Here is an 18507-nt window from a genome sequence, read left to right on the forward strand (position 1 = left end):
CGTGGAGGACTTTTTTGCAGGTCTTACTTGGTTGAGGACAGATCTGGCAAGTGGATCTGGAACTGGGCAAAATTAGAAATCAGTCTCGAATATTTCTATAAAAACCATTTCCACAGCACCCTTAAGTAATAATGATCTTCCATAAGTTCTCTCTCCTTAGCTTTTTTTTGTTTAAAGATTGTGCATGCACAGTGTATAGTATGCAAAGTCCTTTGAGATAAATATTGTTCTGTGATGTGAATAAGCGACTGTCTGCTCCATTAAATAAACATTGTGTATTAATTTTTTTATCTGACCAGTTAAATGACTACTCTGTGGACGTGTGTTGGTACTGGAAAGTAGACTATTTTATTGTTTTGCTAAATCCACTCAGTGACTGCTTCCCTAAGGAGTATTAAAGTTCAAACTCTGAGTAATTTGCCAGGAAATACTTCAGAGTCCAACTGGGCCAGTGTATCTGGATCTCCTCATGGAGGCAGTAAATGAGCATGTCTTTATAATACAGTGCATAGTGCTAAACATAGTGCTATTTACCCATAAAGAGAGTTAATCATGCATATCTTTTTCTCTGTTAGCCCATATTTCTTTTCTAATTTCGAATTCAGTTCTTCTAATAGGGAAATATGCAGACACTGATAATGGCTGCACTCAATGGCTACGTCTACACGTGAAGCCAACATCGAAATAGCTTATTTCGATGTAGCAAACGTCTACACGTCCTCCAGGGCTGGCAACGTCGATGTTCAACTTCGACGTTGCGCGGCACCACATCGAAATAGGCGCTGCGAGGGTACGTCTACACGCCAAAGTAGCACACATCGAAATGAGGGTGCCAGGCACAGCTGCAGACAGGGTCACAGGGCGGACTCAACAGCAAGCCGCTCCCTTAAAGGGCCCCTCCCAGACACAGTTGCACTAAACAACACAAGATCCACAGAGCTGACAACTGGTTGCAGACCCTGTGCCTGCAGCATAGATCCCCAGCTGCCGCAGAAGCAGCCAGAAGCCCTGGGCTGAGGGCTGCTGCCCACGGTGACCATAGAGCCCCGCAGGGGCTGGAGAGAGAGCATCTCTCAACCCCCCAGCTGATGGCCGCCATGGAGGACCCAGCAATTTCGACGTTGCGGGACGCGGATCGTCTACACGGTCCCTACTTCGACGTTGAACGTCGAAGTAGGGCGCTATTCCGATCCCCTCATGAGGTTAGCGACTTCGATGTCTCGCCGCCTAACGTCGAAGTTAACTTCGAAATAGCGCCCGACGCGTGTAGCCGCGACGGGCGCTATTTCGAAGTTGGTGCCGCTACTTCGAAGTAGCGTGCACGTGTAGACACAGCTAATCTGTCATAAAGCCATTGTTTCTCTTGCAATTTTATTTGACACTACTTTTTTTAAATAACTAAAATTTATGTATGCGTGAAATTGTTCATAAAAAATCATGTTATCCTGAGGGTTATGACACCCAGTCACCTGTTCTACCCACGAATCTGCTTTTTTTATTTCAGTCATAGAAGAGAGAATGACAACTACTTTAAACTATTTTAAAGACGTTTTTCTGTACAGTATGGCATCTTGCTTAAGACAGGGAAAATGACATTTACTGTGTGTTTCTTGCTTCCTGCTCTTCCTCCCCGTGTTTGTTTCCCGACATGTCTTCCCCTTGTCCTCGGGCTTTCCAGGATGCCCCTATATCTGTCCATTTCCAAGGGCCCTCAGCTATCATGGGTTCGTTTTGTTTTGTTTTGTTTGTTCGTTCAATCATTTTTAAGCAAGGTGACATCTGCAGATATTTTGTTTACCCTTTCAGCTTTTCATCCTATGAAGCTTGACCTTGTATAGGAACTTGCTCACTGACCCCATGTGTCCTGGAGAGACATGTTTGAAAATAACAAATGCAAAACATGATTTAGTCATTACTCCGCTCTAACAAGTTTTGAGTGCTCTTTGGCTGCCAGTGTGGACAGGACCACACCACATGCAAAATCGTTTTCAGAATGCGCTGTTGATGCATGGATTCTTTGTATTTTTTTAACAGAATCATTGTTCAGAATCTGCAAAGGGAAGGCAAAGGTTGAGACAGTGTTTTGAAATGAGTCTTAAATTACTCCCGGGGGAATTCTGTGCCACTGTACATATCCCTCTGCCTATTTCTTTGTTTCCCTGCACAAATATGATTTCTCACAAGGCAAGAGCAGTCATGCACCCCTTCCCAGAGTGTGTGCACCCAGAACATCTGGCATAGAAGTACGTTACCATGAGGGGCTGGAGACCACCCCAGTTGACGGCTCCTTCCCTGTGCCAGCCTGAGCTGCTAGTGCCAGCTGGGCTGGGGATGGAAGAGAACGTGTGACCCACTGCCCATCTGACTCCAGGAAATTCCACTTCTCCTCACCCGCATACTTCCCTTCCCCAATGCTCCTCAGTCTTTTGTGTGCTCATCCTCCTTGCCAGAATCCCCTTGCCGTGCCTCATTCCCCCACACCTGAATCCCCACTTTACCAAGCCCCACCTTCACCTGCATCTGAACTCCCTGTGAGCCTTCTCCCTGCACCCAGATGCACGCGCACACCTCGGACCACTCTGACAAGCACCCTCCCCCCCCCACCCCCGAGCCCCAGCCAGCTGCTCCTGGATGCCTATTCCACTAAGACTCTCTCCCCCAGCACCTGGACTCATGTCTGCTGAGCTCCCCCACCCCACACTTTCCCATTCTCAGATCCACCCTCTGCTGTGTCCCAACCACTTTCACATGGAAGCCACAGCAAGCCCCTGTGCAGCCACATCCCCCACACTATTGGACCCTTTACCAAGCTGCCAGCATCCAGGTTGTGCCACAGTGAACCTTCTCATTCCACACCCTTCACGCTTGGATCCTGCTAAGCTGAGCCAACCTGCTGCACTGCTGGATCGGGGCCAGCACTGGGCATGCATTGCAGACTGTATTTCCTATTGTCTTGGTGCACCTGTTGTGGAGGGGCAGCGCCTTGGGGTGTTTTTGGGGCAGGTTTGGATTTGGCATGGTCAGAGTCAGGTTGCAGATTCTCTGTGCTTGCATGGGTTTGGGGCCAGCAGAATGATCTTCCACTTCCATGCAGCCAGTGGCCTGTGCTCTCCACTGCCAGGGTGGAGCCTCCACATTTATTTATTGACAAATGAATATGTAGAACTCTGCAAAAGTTTAAAATATTTGCGCACTGATTTTTTTTTGTGTGGAACTTTTAATTTATTGGTTCAGAATTCCCTTAGGAATAAACAAATATGGCACTTAAGCAGATTGGGTATGTGAGCAGCGGATGGTATGTCTGGAATACAAGAAAATTAATCATCAAGCATTGCAGTATTTGCATGCCTGCAACTCAGTGGTACAGAGAATACAGCAGCCTGCTCTGTCTGTTCCAATCTACTCAAATTGCCACTGTTACAAATTCTTTTTCACACATAGCTGGAATGCTGTGGTTCTTCCGTGCAAATCTCTTCTTACTGTATTTCCTTATCAGCTTCAGATTTTTTTTGTCCTCGCTTCTGAAGTTTCACATTCATGTGCTCTGTTCTCATCTCCTAAACAAAACTTATAAACTCCAAAGCTCCCTTGCTGTCCTCCCACGCTCATTTTCATGTTGCCGCTGCTTTCATTGCCTGGAACTGCTACTCCACCTCTTGATGAATCAGTCTTCACTTAAAATTTTCTTAATGCTATTTTCCCATGAAATCATTGAAGAGCCAGCCCAGAAAAGAGATGTGCTTGCCACCCACTTTTTCTTTTAAAGTATTGCTCTAGTAGTTGCATCCATGTGTGAGTGGGCCAGTTCTTCTCATGTCTGAATTGTATTCTTTATTGTTTTAGAATATTAAATCTCTTTGGGGTATAGATCAAAAGTGAAAATTAGAGGCAATGTAATGGAAGTATAAATTACATGTGGGTCAGTTCCTGACACTTCTGAATTAAGCCTTGTGTGCTCCTCTGTTCTGAGCTGCATCAAATACAGTGGGAGTGAACAGTACATGAGAATTTTGAAAATGTAAAATTTTGCCAAAATGTTAAATTAAAAAGGTTGTGGAAAAATTTTTAACTGAGCTTGGGGGGATACCGACAGGGCCAGATGAAGACATCCCTTAAGGGAAGATTTATTAACAGGAATGCTCTATATCTAGGGCCCCACCAAATTCACGGTAATTATGGCCAATTTTAAGGCTATAGGGTTTGAAAATTGGTAAATTTTGTGTTTTCAGTTGTTTAAAACTGAAATTTCATGGTGGTGTAGCCATGGGGTCCAGACCCAAAAAAGAATTCGTCAGGGGAGAATGGGGGAGAGATTGCAAACATGTTGTAGGAAGGTCATGAGATTGTCACCTTCACTTCTGTGTTGCCTTCAGAGCTGGGCTCTGAAGCAGCAACTGCAGGAGGTTAGAAAAGGAAGAAGTGGGTCTGATCTCTCCTGTGCTCCTGGAAACACCCAGCTTGGGGCTCCTTATCAGCTTTTATAAGAAGAATTCTTGCCTCACCCATGTATAAGAATTTTTTGAAGGAGTCCACAGACATCAGAACAAAGGTGACCCAGTGTCCCTTGCAAAAGGTTCTAAAGCAGACTAAGCAGTCATAGGTAAGAGGGATCATTGTTGTGGATCATTAATTGGTTAGACAAGAAACAGAGTAGGATGAAATGGTTAGTTTTTAGAAAGGAGAGGGTGGGGTCCCCCAAGGATCTGTTCTGGGATCAATGCTGCTCAACATATTCATAATTGATTTGGGAGAAGGGAGTAATAGTAAGGTGGCAACTTTTGCAAGTGACACAAAATTACTCAAAATAGTTAACTCCAAAACCCACAGCAACGAGTTACAAAGGGAACTTGTAAAAATGGATGAGTGGGCAACGAAACTGCAAGTGAAATTCAGTGTTGATAAACAAAGTAATGTAATCCTCATTATAAGTACCAAATGATAGGATCTAAATTAGCTGTTACTGCTCAGGAAAAAGATCTTGGCGTGGCGAATAAATTCTCTGAAAACATTATCTTAATGTGCAGTAGTGGTCCAAAAAGCCAGCAGTGTTGGAAACCATTACATAAGGGACTGGTAATAGCACAGAAAATATAATGCCGCAATATAAAAACATAGCAATCAGTGATGAAGTGTTCCAAGGATATGGGGACCAGCCACCCCCACCATGCCACATCTGCAGCAAATGCTTCATCTGATGGAGGAAGGGAAAGACTGAGAAACAGCTCATTTGTGTGGCAGATTTGAAAGTGAGCAGACTAGCAGCACAGAGCAGAGGGAAACCCAAAGTCAGAGGCATCGGCACAAAGGGGCCCTCTCTGAGGGAAGGGCAAACCCACCACGTAAACAGAGAGGGAAATGTCTCCCTCTTCCTTTCCTGTCGTACCTTGACGTTGTTATCCTTGTTACTTATTTGGCTTGGACTTCCCCAACAGGGGAAAGCCTTGGAATACAATAGAAAAAATATAGAGAAAGGCAACAGAAATGATTAAGGGTATGGAACAACTTTTATATGAGGACAGGTTAAACGGGCTCCTACTTTCCATCTTGGAAAAGATGAGTAAGGGGGCATATAATAAAGGTCTATAAAATCTTGAGTGGAGTGGAGAGAGGGAATAGTGAAGTGTTTTTTACCTCTACACACAGAACCAGCAATCGCCCACCTCCCCCATGAAATTAATAGGCAGCAGGTTTAAACCAAACAAAAGGCATTACTACTTCACACAACACATAGCCAACCTGGGGAACTGGTTGTCAGGAATTATGTAAGGGCCAAAGCGTAACTGTGCTAAAAACGTATTAGATAGGTTCATGTAGGATAGGTCTGTGATGGGGTTCTGGGGTCCCCCAAGCTCTGCACCCTGTCCGCAGGCAGGAGAGTCTTTCACTCAGCAGGAGAACAGCAGGTTTATTAGCCGACAGGACACAGCATTATACAGAGGAGTCAGTACAGCAGGCAGAGACAGCCAGTTTCATCCATGTTGAGGAGAGGAGGCCCCGAGGGGCCCCCAGAGCTGGGGCCTGGCCCCCTCCTTTGTCTCGCTCTCTCTCAGCCCAGACTAACTGCTTCCCAACTCCCAGTTCCAATTCAAACCCCTCAGGCTCCACCTCCTCCTTTGTCTGCAGTACAAAGGTGTTACCTGGTCGTCAGGGTTACCCTCAGCAGGAGCCCCACACCTTCTGTGAGCCACACACACACACACAGGTATCCCCCACTCCATCACATCTCTCCCCCCTTCCAGACCGAACTGAGCGGGGTCACTCAACTGGTGACCTGGGGAAGTTCGGGGCTCTCCCCTTGTGACAGGGCATTGGCTGTACCCTCTGTTCTCCCCTTGATGTGCACCACCTCCACGTCATAGTCCTGCTGGGGGAGGCTCCAAGTCAGGAGCTTGGTCTTGGCCCTTTTCATGTGATGCAGCCGGGCAAGTCCCTTTAGTTCCCTTGGGTTGGTCGGTCTCCCTGCTTCGGCCCCAGTCCATCAGCCACGTTCTCAAGTCGGGCGGGCAGAGCCCATACAGATGCTGCAGCACCAACAGATCAAACAGGTCTTTTGTGGTCTGGGTCCTGCCCCATCTGACCACCAGTCCATACAGCTGCTCCGGCCAATGTCTGGAATTCAGTTACAGTCCAGTAAAAGAAGGTACAAATGCTTCCACCCTTGGCATTTAGCCAGACCACCAAAATGGTTGTGTGCCTCAGTTTCCCCTTCCATGCCCCACAATAGGTTTGGAATGTTCCTCCTCATGTGAGAGGTTGCAAGACTAGTTACAGGGAACAATGGTGACATTTCAGAGTTACAGACTCCTTCAACATACAACTCATGCTTCTACATCAATGTCATCATGTCAAATGGCTCTTTCCAAACATTCAGTGCATGGTACAATTTTACAGCTTTTGGTAGCAGCACCCCCTTGGTTACAGTAGTCAGCGTGAGTAACAGAACAAACCCATTGCAACTGTACATTTACGTTGCTCTTTGGTAGACCACAACTTTTGTGTAACCTCCTTGAGAATCTGGTATTTTGGGGATAAATGGCTGAGGCCTTTCTTAGCACCATCAAGTTCTAATCTTCTCCCTTGCCCCCTGGGGTGGAAATCTGATCTCTCTGGCTGTACCCTCCCTTCTAACAAGAGCTGGGCCATTGATGATCTCAGGGAGATGGCCCCCTCCCTACCAGTCTGGAAATTTGCAAACCAAACTGCTTTCTGAGAGTTGTTTTGTGAGTCCCAGACGCAGAATCCACATGAAGGAATCCCTGTTTATCCCTTACTGGCCCACCAGGCCCAAAGCTTCTTTGTCCTTCCACCTCCAACTACTGCCTCCCCATGGAATCAGAAGTGGAGTCCAGTATAAGAATATAAGTGTTTCCACCATCTGGAGATGGGGAATTGCTGGCGCTCTCCTGCATGCTACAGAGACTGACTGTGCAGCTGTTTTATTTGGTTCTCACAGGGCTGCTCACATTCCCTGATAGTTTTCACTTTACTTGCACCAACTTCCAATTCCTGAGAAACTTTTACACTGCCTGCTTTGGACCCTTCCAGAGCACAGCCAGTGGTTTCATACTGAGGCAGGTCCTGGCCATCAGGAGCTGAAACAAACTTCTCCCCAGGCAAAGGGCTGCTCTGGCTCTTACAGACATGCACCTTTCCTGTTCACTCTCCTTCACCTCACTCCCATTTTCTGCAGTCCCCACAGACGGGTCAGGAAAAGTTTCAGGGAAATTCTCTTCCTTAAGAGCTTCCCCAAACAATAACTCACCCCTGTCTGCCTCCATGGGGGCACTGCTCCCTTGAGCCACAACCAGCTCCTGGGTTTCACCTACGCCCAGGATCACTTCTGGCCCATCAGGCAGATTCCCATGTAATCCCCCTCCAGGCAGACAGCCAGTACCACCAGACAGAAGGTCAGGGTCCCTTTCCTCCCTTCTGCTACCAGCTCCTTTATCTTCATCAGTCAGCATAACTCCATTGCCCGTCTGTTCTTGTGTCCTGGCGAGAGGATGACTCTGGTAGGACAGAGCCCTCTCACCCCCTCCCAGTAACACCTCAGCATCAGGCAAAGAACAAGTACCAGAATCGTCTGGTCTCTGGGATTCCCTGATGATACTAACTGGATCAGACCGAGTTAGAGCATCACCCTCCCTGAGAGACACAGAGGCAGGCCCACTTCCCATCTGGGCTTCAGCTGCCCTCAGATCCAGCTCTGGGATCTTGGCTCCATCTCGAGCCCCCACAGGCTCAGGCAAAGGATTCACTTCCCCAGAAGCAGAAGCACTTTTCTTGCACCAAGGACCAGTGTCCTTAGCAGGGACACCACTGCCCATCCCAGAGTCATTCCCTCTGCTCCAGCCCCCATGGCTGGATTCAGAGACACACCTGGAATGCTCTTTTCTAGTGGTTTCTTCTCCAGCCACCCCAGGCTGAGGAATCCTCCTCAGACAATGGGCTAGTTTCCTCATTGGCACCTTTTCCAAACGCAGGCTCTGCTCTCTCCCCAGGCTGCTGCTGCTGTACATCCACGCTGCCTTGTCCAGCTTCTTTAATCTCGATTCAGTTTCCAGGTGCTGCCACTTCACAGCGGAGTTGCTCAGCGTGGTTGCAGGCTCTCAGGCTGATGCCCTCTGCACCCCACGATTCCTGGAAGAATCCCTTCAGTGTGCCAGGCTCCTTGCGGGTCACAAGCTGCCCAGGGTTAGGCCGTAGGCCCCTCCGCCCTCTGGGACTGACTCCAACAGACTCCCAGCGAAACCCCTTCTTCAGTGTGACACCCGCTCTCAGGGACCATGAGCACACTGTCTTGGGAAGAACTCATTCAGCGTCAGCCTCCTCAGGGGTCACTTGTTCCTGGGGGTTGGGCTCTCGGCCCCTCCACCTTCTGGGACCGACTCCAACAGATTCCCAGGAGTAACCCCTCGGGTGTGACACCCCCTCTCGAGGACCACGACCACTGTTGCTTGGGTTCGGCCGCAGGCCCCTCCGCCTTGGGGAGCTGCACCTCACTGCCCGTCAGCACACCAGGGTCTCGCAGGCCCCTCTTCTTCTTCCGTGGCGCCCGTCACTTACTACTGGATGCTCCATCCTCGGGGTGCAGAACATCCCACTTCTGACACCAGTGTGATGGGGTTCTGGGGTCCCCCAAGCTCTGCACCCTGTCCGCAGGCAGGAGAGTCTTTCACTCAGCAGGAGAACAGCAGGTTTATTAGCCGACAGGACACAGCATTATACAGAGGAGTCAGTACAGCAGGCAGAGACAGCCAGTTTCATCCATGTTGAGGAGAGGAGGCCCCGAGGGGCCCCCAGAGCTGGGGCCTGGCCCCCTCCTTTGTCTCGCTCTCCCTCAGCCCAGACTAACTGCTTCCCAACTCCCAGTTCCAATTCAAACCCCTCAGGCTCCACCTCCTCCTTTGTCTGCAGTACAAAGGTGTTACCTGGTCGTCAGGGTTACCCTCAGCAGGAGCCCCACACCTTCTGTGAGCCACACACACACACACAGGTATCCCCCACTCCATCACAAGGTCCAACAGTGGCTATTAGCCAAGATTGGTAGGAACACAACCAGTGTTCCCTCTAATCTCTTGCATCTGTGTGTGGAATAAGCTTTTTAATGTACGCCATGGCATGTGCAAATGTGCACCAGCAATAGAAATACACAGTCTAGTTGTGGGAGCTCTGCTAATCAGCTGGAAGACATTTGAATTTCTCCTGAGCAGCTGCACAGCTTCTATGGGATGCTGGACTCAGCCCCATGCTCTGATTTCTACAAGCTTGGAGGGGATGATGGCGTGGATCAGCTGATGATTATTCTGGTCTGTTTGTTCCCTCTGAAGCACCTGCCATTGGCCAGCATCAGATGATGGGCTACTGGGGTAAATGGACCATTGATCTGATGACCCAGTATGGCCATTCTTATGTTTTAAGATGTGGTATTTGTTGCTAAATAAATAGTGAAATAAATATTTTAAGATTTTAGAAATCGGCAGATGCAGAAGACACAAAGGATTTAGGAATCATGACATGAATTTGTATATTGTTTCATTATATGAATTGTTTAAAAATGAGGTAATGGGAGCTGTGGTGTGGCAAGCAAAGAAATTTTCCTTCTAAGTGCTTTGTTTTCTACCTCAACAGGAGTATTTCAAAATCATCATTTGTTGAAATGCCACAAACTGTTTTACAGGTGTGATAGGAATTGTTTTAAAGAAAAAAAAACAGATGTAGGTCTGAGTTAAAAAGTTGCGTTAATTTTTAAGAGCTCTTGAAGATAATTAAGGTGACTGATAACTTTGAAATATTTAATATTGCAGTCATGCACAGAACCATATAGCACAGCTTATGGCCTAATTTGTCATCCAGTAATTGTAATAAGACTTTCACAGAATTATGATGCAACAGCAAATTCTCTTTTCCCCTTTGTACATATCTTATTATGGATTGTTGCTGTAGGATGTGGTATGTCGAATATGTATTTTAAATACTGGGACCTGTGAAAAGACGCTTGCTTGTCTGTTGGGGATAGAACAGCTAAGCAAAAAGCTGAACAGGCAGCCTGATCAGGAGAGCAACTGGGTCAGCAATTCAGTCAAGTGAAAATCTGGGTCAGTAACCTGATCAGGTGAAAGAGCCTGAGCCCATGTCTCTGCTATTGCCACAGTTGACACTCCAGAGATTGATGCACTGAAGATTGATTTAGCATTTTGCAGATTATTCTCTAGTGGACCCCAGTACTCTCTTCTGGATGAAAAGAGTAAGATAGGTTGATGGAAGAGTGTCTCTTATCAACCCTGTGTGGTGTAGAAAAGGCAGTCAGTAGACCCACAGTATGTCAATTCCAGCTACATTGTTCAGGTAGCTGGAGAAATATACCTAACATCAGCTTACTGTGGTAGTGTAGACATAGATTTGATTAGCAAACTAACCTTAACGTTAGGCAGAAAAGTAGTTATATAAAATATCATGGATAGATTTATAATGATGCATTTAAGGTGAGCCCCTGAATGTGGGTTTGTGCTTGCATTTAACCCTCTGTAACCCTATGCCTTGGTTGGGTGGACTGATCACTCACTGAAACAGCAAATATACAGCACACAGTACTTCTACAACTTAAGAGTCTGTCTATGAACCAATGTGTTGTGTGTCGTGGGGAAAAGAACCAATCAACAGCTCATTATTACGCTATCTGGCAGATAGTTCAGTAGTTATGTCATCTGGAGAACATTACTGTTTTTCTTGAGGAATGTTATGCATTTGACACTTAATAGTGATGTTCTTTGCATTTTGAAAAAAATCTTGAATTTGATTTGCACTACTTTGCATCAGTTACAGGTAAGTATAAAGTGCTGCTAAATCAGAGTGGTCCATTTTATTGGCACTTGACACAGGTGTGAATACCTGCAAAACCTGCCAGCTAGTGGAGAAAATAGATCTCTTTTTATTAGAAGCTGGAAATTAATGCTAAACGCTAGAAGCTGGGAATTCATGCTAAAAACTAAACTTGTTCAGGAATATTTCATTAATTCAAATATTTCTCATTTTTATATTACAGTAGCTTTTGTTAGAGCATTACTACTCAGTTTAGCTGACAACTTAAAGTGGAAGCAAAATATTAGTTTTTTTAATTGATATTACCATAATTAATCATATGTTGGGGCTGGTGTTTCATGGATATTTTACAAGACTACTTCAAAATTGTCAGACTGGAGACAGTCTTAATTGTTTTGACAGAATTGATCCAATTTACAATCCTCAATAAGAAATTTGATCTTCATTGGTAAACCTATTCCTTTCTTAGGCCATGTCTACATTTACTAAAAACTTTGAAATGGCCATCCTAATGGCCAAATTGAAGAATACTAATGAGGTGCTGAAATGCATATTCAGCACCTCATTAGCATGCTGCAGTTCGCTCACCTGGGGCTTGTCTACACAGGGGGTCCTTTTTAGAAGGACCCTGCCAACATCCAAATCCCCTTATTCCTATAAGCTGATGGTGGGGATTTCAGTGTTGGCAGGGTCCTTTAAAAAATGACCCCTGTGTAGATGAGCCGCGGGCAAGCGAACCACAGCACTTTTGAAGTGCCGCAGCTGGTGGCATGCTAATGAGGTGCTGAATATGCATTTCAGCACCTCATTAGTATTCTTCAATTTGGCCATTAGGATGGCCATTTCAAAGTTTTTAGTAAGTGTAGATATAGCCTTAGTGTCTAACCTTTCTGGTCAGACAGACTCAGTTTGTATTATTGACATGATCATAGGTACCCAAGACACATGCGATTCTTCAACTCTAGAAGTTGCCTAGTCTATGAATATACTATTGTGGTATTAATATAAATTGCTTAAGTCTGCTTACAAAGATGAGATAAATTTTCTTTAAAATTCTCTGATACTGATCAAGTGGAAATAGACAAACTATCTTTACGTGTAATGACGTGGGATTATTAAAGTATGCACTTTACTCTATGAGCATTGACGTTAGTGTACTTGGAAGTATCTAACTACCTACTTTATATGCATGTGACTAAACATACACAGTGGTGTTCTCTCCTCTTCCTTCTTTCTTATGCCTTCTTCTCTTCAGCAGGTGTGTTTGCATCACTGACATGTTAAACCTATCATAGAGAAAACAAACTTTAGTGCCACATGTTTTATATTAAAATTTAAAATATTACATAGTTTTATTAATGCTCAGATGAGGGAGATTGTGTTGACATCTTGAAGTAAATAACTCAATTATTAGGCCAATCTTTAAAAAGGAAACATGTTTTCTTATTATGACCACTAGGCTCTCGTTCACTTACAAGTCTCTCTGTGACATCACATGGATAGCTAGCTATCTGCTCAAACACAACATAGCTAAAATGGTGTACTTAATCTATCCTTAAACTATCAGACCTTCCTTGCTACATCTATCCTTCAATTCTCAGACCTTCCTTACTGTTCCTCTGGATCACTGTGGGCACCACAAGCATCCTGCCTGTCACTCAGTCCTGTAATCTGGGCATCATCTTTGACTTGGACCTTTCTGTAGCTCCTTACATCTAGACTAAGCCTAAATTATGCAGATTTTTTCTACTTAACATGTATTAGAGGGCCTATCTCCTATCCATCAATGGCCGTAAAATTCTTATCCAAGCACTCATTGTCTCACTGTCCTGATTAATTCAACGTCCCTTTTCTTTGGCCTTGTCAGATGCGGTCTTGACCTGTTATATCCATACAGAAAGCTGCAGCAGCGATCGGCCTCCATTGCCGCTTGTTATAAAATGTAACACGTGCTTTGATGCTTTCTCCCATGCTGCTCTTCACATTGAGGAAAAAATCCATGTAAACCAATTCATACCTGTTGGGTATAGAGTGCTATCTTTTGAGCATGTCTTGCTTGGATGTCTGAGTGTACTTGCCTTATAGACTAAACTAAAATGTTTTGCTCGCTCTTCTGATCATGAGATTTGGCTCAGAGGGTACTTTACTTCAGCAACATTAGGTCTTAGTTAACAAAGTTTTGGGTGTGGAAATAAAAGTTCTAAATTACTGGAAGAAAACAAATTGAATGTGGAAGCCGTCATTATATCCTTAATTTATGCTGTTGGTCCTAAGGATTGCAGCCATGTTTCCTATCCACTGTGCATTTCCTTTTTGACTCTTACATCATCCAGGTCCAGTAAAGTGTGAACTAAGGTTCCTATGAGGGTTTGGATTCTGAAATGTCGTCTTGTCTTTTTAGATGAGGATAAATCTTTCACATGATTATAGCAATGATTTTTATTTTGTATTTCATGTTTTAAAAGAGCCAGCTCTAATTAAATGGTGTTCTGCCAAACTGGAATTTTCAACACAAGTATAAGATTTTTACGTAACCTCTGATAAATTACTTTTTCCTTTTGAGCAAGCCATCAAAAACATTTTTTTCTTATTTCTGTGAAAGAGTTTCTCAGCCAAATTGTAAAGCCAAAATAGTGACTGTGCTTAGCAAAATAACAGCATAGTGGTAAAACCAACCGTTTAACTGTTGCAGATTAATTTTCTTTCCTATTCCTGAAACTGATGATTATTGATGAGTAGATTTTTGAGATTTTTCTTTTGTGGTTGCAGCTTGGGGGATGGTTGGTGTTTGGTAGTTAGTTATAATATACAGCAATGATCATTATTTTTTCATGATAGTTGGTTTGCTTGTCAGTTTCCTCTCAAGTTCGAGTGAGTGGCATTTTCCAGTGTGACTCATTTGGGGGAAAAGAAAAACACTATTAACAAGAAAAGAATGTGGCACCTAGGAACAGGCGTCCTGTTGAAAAGAATAGATTTCCACCTTTAAAAATATATTTTTGAGTTACAGTTAAGTTTAACCAGCATCTCAACCAGAATTTGTGTTCACCTTCTGGTAAATTGTCTCCCTTGTGATTTTGGAAATGACACTAAGGCTGGGTCTGTGCTACAAACTTTTGTTGGAATAGCTATGCCAGTCAGGGATATTTTGAGGAGTTGTGACGTAGATTGGTTTAACATGTTTGGTGGGAGGAGAATGGGGAAGGAAGCATGGGATATGCTATCAATAGCACAGTTTTGCTGGAAAACGCTGTGTCCACAGTAGGAGTGTTTGTTGTTATAATGGTAAAGATGTCTGGCAAAACCATCCAAGTGGTATAGACTCTACTTAAAAACAGCTTTAAAACTTAACAAAACCAATATCTACAGCTGTAACGGTTTTAAACTGTTTTTCACCTTCTCAGGTGATAGTCTTGTTTTAAACTATCTCTTAATTAGCCTTGACCACTTTTAACATGCTTGTTTGCAGTTGTTTTTTGCTTATAGAAAACAGGCTTGCTCCCACTGTAGTCTGAAAGAGCTTAATCATCCATTTTAATGGTAACAAGCCTGGGGCTCTAGAAATGAAATCTGTTGCTGGAGTACTGTTGTTGCACAGCAATTTTACGTGGTGGCTACTAATGTCTGTCTAATTAGAGCTGTTGAACTTTTAAAAAGTATACATTTAAAAAGGAATGTGAGAAGAATGGCTGGATAGATGGAAGAGGGGACATAGGAATCTTTCCCCCTCTCTTGAGAAAATAGCCCATTATGTTGCTGCCTCGTGCATGACCATGCTTCATGCCCTTCTTACTGTAAGGGCACTGTGGTAATGGCAGTGAGACCTAAAGGCCTACCCGGAAAGCAGTCTGGATCAGATCTTGTTCTTGGTACCATAGAATCTCCAATATCTCTCCTAGGAGAGCCCTGAAGAGTGAGGTGCTCAGGTGGTAGTTCACACTTAGTATAGAGACCTAAGAAAATTGGGAAAAATGTTTGTTTATTCTCCCCGCTATCCCTTGGAGGATTAGAATCACAAAGCTTGCAGTCCAGGAGTCTTAATGTTTTCTTCTTCCTTGAGAGCATTATGAAATGAACAGTAGGTGAAAACCAATCATTTACTCTTCCCTCTCAGTCCCTCAGGCTGCGTCTACACTATGAGATACAGTTGAATTTAAGGCGGTTGTCTCCATATTACTACATGACTGTCTTCTCTGTAAATACCATTAGCTTGATTTAGGGAGCACTAATATTGATATCATAATGTTGTTGGTACCTGATGGGCATAGTGTCAAGCTCGAATTCAAAAGTTCGATTAAAGGCCAGTGCGGAAGTGCCACGTCTTAAAATTGAATTTATTCGCCTCCAGAGGTGTCCTGCATGAAACCCACAGTGCCCCACTCTGTCCACTCCTCTCCAGGTGCACAAGAATTGGGTAACAGGAAGATCAGGAATTTCAAATCAGGACCAGGAAGCCTGTGGCTGTGGGGTCAGGCCTGAGAAATGTCTGCCTTTCTTTGCTATTAGCACTATGAGCGCATCTACCCATTACAAATAGCCCCTGCCTGTAGTTTGCGGTTCTGTCTCTACACTTGGTATTTTTTTCCTGTGCTGCCCAGCGCCAGCCACCACCCTGCTGCACCACATGGCAGAAACGTGTTGTGGGGGTCGTGCTTGCATAGGAGGCTGACAACTTTCTTCTCAGTGGTTTACATTTGTGCGCATCTCCCTCCCTCCCCACAAGAGCTACGCAGTCAGGGTCTTTCCCGGGCTCAGCCACATCCCATGGGTAGCCCCGACCCAGTAAAAGTACAGGCTTGCCATTCTGTGCTGACCATGTTGCTAGGCAGCACCATGTCCTACCTTGTGTGTGATTAGGGTTCCAAAGGTGGGAAAGAATTTTGGGGCCTTGCAGCCAGTGGAGGGGAGTCTTCCCCAGTGGCTAAGATAATGGGGAGAATACTTCAACTGTCTCCCCACTGAACCCCACCCCCAAAATGCCCCAGCAAGGAACTAGGGGTCTTGGTACCAATGGGGGGGAGTCTTCCCCAGCAGCTAAGATATTTGGGGGCTTTCTGTCACCGGGGGGGGAGTCTCCCCCAGTGGCTAAGATATTTGGGGGAATACATCACCATCCCCCCACCCCAGCAAGAAACAGGGGGCCTTTGTGCTGCGAGGGGGAAAATGTCCCCCTGGCAGCTATTATATTTAGGGGCTTGCTGCTGCCAGGGGGAAATCTCCTCAGCGGCTAAGATACTAAGGAGTGGTGGAACATTTTAACTGGCTTTGCAGCCAGAGACCACAGCCCCCTCAAAAAAATATTTTGAGGACCTTGGTGCTCATTTCAGACACCTGCTGCTTTTTGCAAAATCTTTTATATTTCATTTATAAAATCTTCTCCTCTTCAAGCAATTGCTCATGTGCATTCCAATTTGGGTGTGCGCCGGGCACATGCCCAGTTGCCGGAAGCTTTTTGCCCCAGCTGGTAGCCGTAGGGTCAGTGCTGTGCCCCCTGGAGTGGCGCCCAAATGGCTGCCCATCTATGCACTGCCTGACCCACCCCCTGCTCAGTTTCTTCTCACAGCGCTGTCAGTTGCTGGAGCTCCCTCATTGTTGATAATTGGCTGATTGATAATTAACCCTTATTGTTTTAATTAGTTGTGAATAGTTTAGATAGTTATCTTGCACAGGTAAATAGCTCTTCTTAGCACCCAGTGAGCCGAGGTGGGTCTTTATTTGTTTAAAAGGTTGAGAAACACTGAGTTAATGGGCTCTCTGGAAGAGCTCTGAGTAGCCGGGGGTACAAGTACCATTAGTTGAGAACCACTGAAATAGACCACATCAACATATATGCATGTATTCTAAAACCAGGTCTGCACAGAAATTCATCAGCTGCTGGTGCATGTAGCATTGTATAATGTATTTCATTAAATTAAACTACCAAACCCCAAAGCGTAGGACATTGCCAAACACTTGTAAAAATTTAATTTAGAGATAAAATATTTTAGGAACTAAGTAAAGCCCCAAAAGCATCTGAAATCACAATTTAACTATCTTATTTATATATATTTGTGTTAATTTCCTTACAAATGTATTTTAAAACTAAATAATTTAGCTTCTAGAATCCAGCACAGATTGATTTTGCTCCCACCCTCCCCACAGCCGAGGTTTGTAGTGGAAATGTTAACACAATTCTAACTATAGCAACTGGAATACAGTCATCATGATTCTGCATCTTGAAGTCTTTCCTTTCTTATGTGCTATTAAGAGGGGGGCAATCATCAAATTAAATAAGATTTAACAGAATTTTATGCATTAAAAATACTGAGCTTGGTTTCTGCAGTTGTTCCTCCTATGAGAGGGTTCAGCTTTTAATATTAAATTGAATTGCTTATTTTTTAATCAAGTGGAGCAGAATGTTTACTCCTTTATTGCATTGTGAAATGTTAATATATTTTATCCTGTGAGAGTAGTTCTTTTGCATTTGTGCAGGATTTTGATACCAATGATGTGTTGGCTTCAGGACACAGATTATTCTGTCAGTTTCAGTATAAATGAAATGGTTAGAGGTCACCATTTCCCCCAGGTGGCTAAGGGCATGTCTGTGCTGCACTTAAAAATCCATGCCTGGCCTGTGCCAGTTAACTTGGGCTCATAGCGCTCTGGCTAAGGTGCTATTTAATGGTAGTGCAGATGCTCAGGAAGTGAGCTTGGGCACTAGGACTCTTAGGTGGGAGGCTTCCAGAGGTTGGTCTGCAGCCTGAGTCCAAACCTCTGCAGTGCAGAGTAAACAGCTCCTTAGCTCAAGCCTTGAGTGTCTAAGACAGCAGGTCTAAGTGCAGTGTAGATGTACCCTGAATGTTTATGTACTTTTTCAAACCATTAGAAAAGACTGTACTGTTCTCTGCAGAAATCTTTCATGATGTTTGGCTATTGCATTTGAGAATCGCTTAATGTCTAGGTGATTAAATGGCACTTTGAAAGAGGTGTGGGTGTCCATGCACTATTAAAGAACATTTAACCCTGAAGGCTCAAGTACTTTTAAAGTAATTGCTGCTAATTTATGACAAAGAATTAGGATAAACATTAAGAATGGACATTGTAATTAAGCAAATCCAAAGAGCCAAATATTGTGTTATCAAACATGCTTTCTGATCCTGCTCTCATTTAAGTCAGAAGGTTCCCATTCACTTCAGCGGTGCACCA

The 18507-nt window shown here is 44.5% G+C and overlaps 1 protein-coding gene across 4 annotated transcripts in view; it reads left to right on the forward strand.

The window, feature by feature from the left end:
* The window catches only part of DYM (dymeclin), a 416064-nt gene that overhangs the window by 88571 nt on the left and 308986 nt on the right, over positions 1–18507 (forward strand). The window lies entirely within an intron of this gene.

The sequence above is a fragment of the Carettochelys insculpta genome, chromosome 5 (assembly GCF_033958435.1).
Source record: "Carettochelys insculpta isolate YL-2023 chromosome 5, ASM3395843v1, whole genome shotgun sequence".
Lineage (NCBI taxonomy): Eukaryota > Metazoa > Chordata > Testudines > Carettochelyidae > Carettochelys > Carettochelys insculpta.